We start from the raw sequence: 7,769 nt of genomic DNA, 5'->3' as shown, positions 1-7,769 counted from the left end.
ATGGGAACAACTCATCCATGACTTGGGTGTCAAAATCTCATGTGGCAGCTCCAAATATGCAGGGGAAACAGTGTAAGATCTTCAAGAATCAATATGGAAGAATAAGTGGTCAAGTGGTACACTCATCAGCAAGCAGCCCTCTCGGTATAAAAATGAATGACTCGTTGAGTCATATATGCGACTCGTCGAGTATAAACGCAGGCATCTTCGAATATGTGAGAATATAAGGCGACTCGTCGAGTCAGTTTAGTGCACTCGACGAGTAGACCGCCGGACGAAAAAAAATGATATTCTGCATTTGTTCCAGCCTCTAATAAATCTTCAAAATTTCTCCTTACTTCTAGACTCACTCGCTCATGTCCCTAAGGACCGGGCTCGACACTTTGACTCTAACGCTTCCCTTTCTTGACTCTCTCTTTCACTCTTTATAACCCTCTTGACTCTATAACTCTAAACCCTTCTATGCAAGCACTCCTAATTCAATTCTGAAAAATCATCAAGGCAATCAAACATCAAGCAAAACAGTAAAAGTCTTAACAAATCCCAAAACACACCAAATAAGAACAAAAATAAAAATAAAAATTGTTCAATAAAAACACAAAGAAACTAATCCTCCTCATCATTGTCATGATCCGGCGCCGCTCCACTTCCACTCACACCACTCCTTCTTGCATTGATCACCTCTTCCCACGACGGAATATACGGGAAGTTACCACCGTCGATATGCAGAATGTTGAAGTGGTCAAAAAGTCGAATATGTGATTGATTGCTAAAGTTGATACCCCGTGCCATTTGATCTTGTAACCGCCTCATCTCAACATTATACCAATCCATTGGTACTTCATCATTGTGTACCGGAATCACCGGTGGTTCCTCCTCTACATCACGTTCTCGCCTCGATCGGACCCTCATTCCCGGCGCCTCGAGACCAACAACAGGATCATCATGCGAGATAGCATAATGACCACCACCATAGTCCTCAATGATCCTAGCCCTCCTAAAAAGAATAGGATTGAATGGAGGGGTAGGAATCATAGTCATCAAGTTCTATGCGCCACGGGTCATCAACCCAAACGAATTAGCGAGCCGTGTGACAAACATTCCACCATTAATCTTCGATGTCTTGCGGTCTTTGACCGCACCCTCCGCTAAATATGAAGCCAAACACCAAGGAATATTGCAGAAAATGTCGGGTGTGATAATGCTCCATAAGTAGAAGACATCAAGGTTAGAAACCTTGTCATCATCCTTCCTTTGGTTAATGGTGGAGGAAATAAGGCGATAAATAAGGCGGTGTGTAGGCGACCAAATGCTTCCCCCCTGGACTGATTTTGGAATATACACTTTGTTGGCAATCATATTCCACCAACCCGTGCTCGTCACTCCATCGGGGAACACCTTGTGAGAGCGTTCCATAAATGCGCGGAAAATGGCGGCCGAGACCAATGACCGGTCATAAATACCCATCCGACAAGCGAGATCAACCACGGAGCACTGATGAAACTCGCCCCCAAGACAGAAACTGACACTCGTTGGGTGATAGCAGTCATCTCCCCCACGAAAAGTTATCGTGGAGAAAAATTCCAGGCAAAGCTCCCGGTACACCGGCTCTTGAATACGGAAAACCCGGCTCCACCCATCGCATACCATCGTCTCTCCCTCGTAAACTCCTTTAAAAGATAAGGAGCCAACTTCTCTTCATAGCGCACACCTTGCAACCAACCCCAATCAATTTTGTTGGGCACGTAAATTTCTTTCTTCCTGACTTCAGCTAATTTCTTCTTCCACATCGTCATGGTAGAAGCGGACTCGATTTGAGGGAAATTTAACCAAGGAAAATCTCCTTGGCGTCCACTTGAACCTTGCCCCCTGTGAAACATTATTCCTGCAAAACAAAGAACATAACACCCAGAAAACACAGAAAATCATTAAAATAAGTCACAACTGTGTCCCCGACTTGACTCGTCGAGTCCATGAACGACTCGGCGAGTCGCAAGAACTGCGCGAGTCAGTCGGTGAGTCGGTTTAAATTGAACCAGGAAATCTCAAAATTACTTCAAGGGTTTTGTCCAGGGACATGTTTATAAGGTATTAGGGCAAGAATAGTCATGCAAAACAACATAATTCATGAAAAATCGAAACCCTAGAAATTCACTATTCTTCAAAATCGGGTTTTCTATGAAATTACTACCCTAGATCATCTTAAAATCGGGTTAAAACCCTAGTTACCGGTTGTAAAAGTAATTCCATTATTATTTTTTTCTGTAAATAATACCGACATGTCGAGTCAGGGTCAGACTCGTCGAGTCTGGTCGCGATGTTATTCTTTTCTGAAATCTAAATGGACTCGTCGAGTCATGGTCAGACTCGGCGAGTCTCTTGCAAACAATTCAAAAATTATAAAATTTTTTCATTTATTTAGAAAAGAAAATTTATTCCCCCCCACACTTAGTCCATGCGCACTCTCAAGCAGACATGTCCGATGATTCGAAAGATTAAAACTCCAAAAAAAACGAAAAAAAAAAAATTCAAACAAAACTAAAAAGGTAAAAGAAAGCAAACTCTAAACAACGGGTTGCCTCCCGTCAAGCGCTTCTTTTTAAGGAGTTGTTAGCTGGACTCCTTCCCATCTACGTCTCGTCATCTTCCAGCATCGGGAATGCACGCCTAATCTTTTGTGGTTTGTACTTCGTCTTGTAAGCGTGAATCTTCTTTTTGTAAGCCCGTTTTAATTCCTTTCTCTTCTTTTTTACAGCATCATCCTCAGCTGTTGGGGCTTCTCTTCTCCTCTTTTTCTTCTTCACCCCATTCTTTTTCACCTTCTCTTGCACCTCCTTTTCTTCAAACTTAATTACTTCATATTTTGTGAAAGTTCATGCTTTAGGTTTGGTAATGAATGGTTGATCAGCCTCCACTCTCCTATCCTTTGACTTCTCCTCTTTTTCTGTGCTTACCCCATCTTCAAGCGGAATTGCATCAAGACATGCTATATGGGCGTGTTGAACTTCCGTATCCATTTCTCCTTCTGCTGTTTGTTCTTCTAAAGAATCATGAAAAATATCCAAGTCCAGAATATGCAGAGAACTAGCAACAAGCAAATCTAAATCGTCCAAGTTGTTGGCAATTTCGACTGGACTCGTCGAGTCCAGTAAAGTGACTCGGCGAGTTGGATCGTATTTCATCATTTCCTGGGTGTTTTTCGAGTCGGCTCCTTCCAGTAGCTTCTCTATCTCCTCCAAGTCCTTGTTAACATCTCCGTCCTCTCCAGAAGGTATCAAAAACTTGCTTGGATCTTCTTCGTGCAAAAGTGCAAGTTCTTTTTGTAGTATCTCATCATCCAAATGGATAAATGAGATCTCTTCTTTTCTTTCCTCTTCTTGCTTGGCTTCTGGTACAGCTCTAAATATTGCGGACTCGTCACCTACCCTCAACGTTAGCGTAGACTCACATACATCAATTAAAGCACATGCGGTGTTTAAAAATGATCTCCCCAAAATAATTGGAATTTCGGGGTCTTCTTTCATATCAACAACCACGAAGTCTACTGGAAATATGAACTTGTCGACTTTAATAAGAAGATCCTCACAAACGCCTTGTGGATGAATTGTTGTCTTGTCTGCCAAATGGATCTTCATGTTTACCGGTCTTGGCTCCGGTAAATTCAACTTCTTAAAGAAAGAGAAAGGCATCAGATTGATGCTTGCACCCGAGTCGGTCAATGCTTGGGTGACAAATGCATTTCCAAACTGGCACATAATTATAATACTCCCTGGATCGCCCTTCTTTTCGGGTAGCTCACTCAATATTATCTCCGCGACTTCAGCCAAGTCTTTCCTAACAGCAAAGAGACCTTTTGGTAAGTTGAAGTACTTGGTTGTTTTGAGCATCGTTTCCACAAATGGCACATTGACTTGTAGGGCTTTAACATCATAAAGGCTCTATATGCTTCAACTTTTTCCACAAGCATGGCTTTGATTGGGAATGGCAAAGGAGGATTATATGGCTTTAAGGGACTGACAATTTTGTCATTTACGCATGGACTCGTCGAGTCCATTAGAGGGACTCGGCGAGTCTGGTCGGGTTTAGCTGGAGCCGACTCTTCTGCATTTTCTGTCTTCCTCTTGGAGATCCTCTGTGCATGTGTGAATATTTCTTCATTGCTGGAGGTAACTGCACTCACATTCTCCATTCTTGGATTGGTTTCAGTGTTACTTGGAAGCTGACCCAGTCTTCTTTCATTCACTTGATGCGTAAGCTGTCCCAGATGTTTCTCAATGTTGAGAATGGATGTCTGCTGATTCCTTAGCATATTTCTGGTCTCGTGTATTGCAACATCGTGATCATTGTGTCTCTTTTCGGACGCGTCTATGAATCTAGTGAATAATTCTTCTAAATCGGCTTTCTTTTCTACCGGTTCTTCCTTTTGATAATATCCCCTCTCCTTCTGCCTGTATTTCTCCTCCTTAGCCTTCTTATATTCTTCGTATGGGAGCCATTCCTTCTTCGGTTTCCGCCAATTTTCGTCGTATCGATTGCCACTTGAATAGAATACTTGAGCCTTCTTGTTTCCATTCTCATCCAAATCACAATCCTTTGTGAGATGGGGCCCTCTACAATTTTCACATCCAACCCGTATAGCATGGATTGTTTGATCCATTTTTGTCATTCTTCTATCTAGACTATCGAGCTTAGCTATCACCGCCGCCATGCTATCATTTGTCGAGTTCACTACCCCCCGACTTACTTCGTTTCTTGGATTGTGGTATTCTCTAGAGTGCGTAGAGAATTCTTCAATTAACTCCTTGATTACCGGGGGCGCCTTCTTCGTTAGAGGGCCTTGAGAATCGAGCAATTGCCTTGTGGTGACATTGACTCCATCATAGAAAATGGAGACCTCTTGTTGGCTATTAAGGTCATGGTGTGGGAAATTTCTAAGCAAGCTCTTGTACCTCTCCCAAGCTTCATAAAGAGATTCTCCAGGTTGTTGCTCGAATTTGGCAATGGCTTTCTTTAGCTTGGCTATTTTGGAGGGCGGGCAAAAGTGGTCTATGAACTCTTCTTTCATCTTGGCCCATGTGGTGACCGATTCGGGAGGAAGTGACTTTAGCCAAACCTTTGCAGCTCCTTTAAACGTGACTAGAAGCATGCAAAGAAGCTGGGTCTCGCGTGGAACATTCGGTACATTGAAGTAGTCAGCCACATCATTCACTTCGTCCAAGTGCTTGTAGGCGTCTTCGTGATCCTTCCCATAAAAAGGAATCTCCTTGAGTTGAGCGAGAATATGGTCTTTTAGTTCGAAAGTAGCGGTCGCGGGAATTGCGGGCTGCACAAGTCCCGGGTCGGTGTCATCGTGCATCCTCTTCTTCCATTCCCCCATGGGGACTTCATCGATATTAGCCATAGTGATAGCTAAATCGTCTTCAAATTCGGAGTCGTGCTCGTATGTGGGTTCTTCTTCTTCCTCGGTCTCGTACTCGATATCTTCTTGACTTGGGTCTTCGATTGTCAAAGAGGCACTGGATGCTCCTGATTTGCTGCTCCTCTTCTTGCTGAAAACGAACTTTAGGTTTTTGAGTGGTGAGTTCTTTGAAGAAGCGGATTCTCCAACGGTTTTGCCTTTGCTCCTCCTTAGTGCGGATTCCGGGTCTTCAAGAGGGGGGACCAGAGGTGTATCAGATCCTCGGGTCATGAAACAACTGTAAACAAAACAAAAAAACGTGTAAAAGGAACAAAAATAAAATAAAAAAAATTAAAACTGTAACAACGATGTACTTACCGAGTCGGCACGAGTGCACTCGGCGAGTTCAAGGCAAAAACAGAAAAAAAAATTCTAGTTACTCTAAAAACGGAATTTTATTAAAACTAATTCTACTTACTGGATTACCTTTTAAATAACTTTGTGTAAGATAAATCCAACACAAAGGATCGATTAAATTAGAATTTCAAGGTAATGGTGCAATGGATTAATTCTTTTGTCGGTTACCGATTCAAGTGATTAGATTCACATTCACTACACTAATCCTTAGCAAATAAACTAACTTAAACAGTGGACAGTTGTCTAATTTAATTAGATTTACTAGATTAATTATTCGAGTTAAATTAGACTTGCAATAGTTAACTAATTTAATCTTTTAATTAACTTCTTGTTGATGATCATCACACAAGCTTGCACATGAATTTACTCAATTTTCTTATTAACTCTAGTTTCATGTTCATTAATCCTAGACATATGACAAAGTGATCACATAGCATATGAGATTGATAATCAATAGCTGTTCATGCTAATCAATTATCTTCCTATTAACAGAAAATTAATTATTATTCACACACAAGGTTCTTTAGCAAGCTAAAATAACAAAAATCACCAACTTAGAATTAATCCTACCAATCAATCAAACCATAGTATCAATTTTGTATCCCCAAACAGAAGTCTAAAGGTTTTAGATCATAATTGAAGTAAATAACAGCAAACAAACAGAGTCTAATTGTTTAACCATAATGACAAAACAAAAGATTAAGTATAATGATGAAATTTGCCTCAATTCTCCTTCGGGATTGAATTCTAGCTTATGACTTCGTCTTCTAGGGTTTTTCTGACTTCTTGATTGCAGCTAAACTCTTCTGAATCGTTCCAGAAATTCCTCCCCATCATTCTGTGGAGTTATCTTTATATATACGAATTGACTCGTCGAGTCAGGTGGCGACTCGTCGAGTCCATCTCTCAGTCCGCGTATTGTGATAAGTCTCTGGGATCCCGAGTCTTTATCTTCTCGAATCTTCACTTGGACTCGCTAGGTAGGTGCTATTTTTAGTGTTTTTCTTCTTTGTTCCATTCTCGAACTCTCAACCGCTTCTCCTGCTTCCTTCTGCTTCCGAGCTTCATTTTTGGACTGAAAATATAATTCAAACACTTTTAAGTACCTTTTGTCCATAAAATGCAACAATTTAGCTAATAAATGAATAAAAATCTATACTTATTATGAACTAAATATGCACATATCAGGCGTCAATGCATTCTTGATCATTGTTCATTCGTTCATCATGAAAGTGGCTATTCTTTGGAAGTTTTAAGTTTTATCAGTTGAAGTTTAATGGATTCATCAATCTATCGTCAAGTTCGACTCGAGTTTGGAGGATGTTCTTGGTTATTAGAAGTATGGACTATGGTACAGTGTTGTTCATTCTTACAGACGGGACATTAGATTTGCATAGAATCTAATCTTTGGTATGTCGTGCTGGCAAGGTTGATAATTGGATGGGTCCGACCATGGTTTTAGCAATATTTTTGGTTAACTTTAAAAGTTTTATGGAGCTAGTTACGTATTGAGGGGGATCTGTTTGTGTCGTTCATGAGGGTATTTTGTTAATGATCGAGGTTTGTTATTTCATTAGATCTACTAGTACTTTACCCTTTGGGTAAGGTTATGAGGAGAAGGGAACACAGTAGATCCAAGGATTAGTTATGGGTTTCATTAATGTTGTGTATGGTGGTAATTTCATTATTTTTTGTTGTGAGGGACGTATGTAGACTAAATAAGATAGCAAGAGAGCACTTGGTTTGAATTATTGGCATGGTTCTTATTTCGTTTACAGGATTTGAACTGCAGCAAGAGTACAACCGCCTATCTCATTCGTGGGTTGTGTGTGATTAACTGGTTGGGATCATGTGGATAGTAAAAGGTTGATAGGAGTATTAATTGTGCATTAAAAGCGTTTTGTTGAATTGTTTGCATTATGAACCCCATTTTCTTGTGGGTTGTTTATTAAGA

General features: G+C 40.7%; 1 non-coding gene across 1 annotated transcript; it reads left to right on the top strand.

The window, feature by feature from the left end:
* Positions 1-4,910: 4,910 nt before the first annotated feature.
* On the top strand, positions 4,911-5,017 carry LOC145056122 (small nucleolar RNA R71). The gene has a single exon (XR_013685658.1). It is a non-coding gene; the product is annotated as a small nucleolar RNA R71 (small nucleolar RNA).
* Positions 5,018-7,769: the final 2,752 nt, after the last annotated feature.

Source organism: Lactuca serriola, chromosome 5 (genome assembly GCF_051521515.1).
Source record: "Lactuca serriola cultivar US96UC23 chromosome 5, Lser_US96UC23_V15, whole genome shotgun sequence".
NCBI lineage: Eukaryota > Viridiplantae > Streptophyta > Magnoliopsida > Asterales > Asteraceae > Lactuca > Lactuca serriola.
The sequence above is the reverse complement of the archived record's forward strand: the minus strand, read 5'-3'. Positions and strand labels throughout refer to the sequence as shown.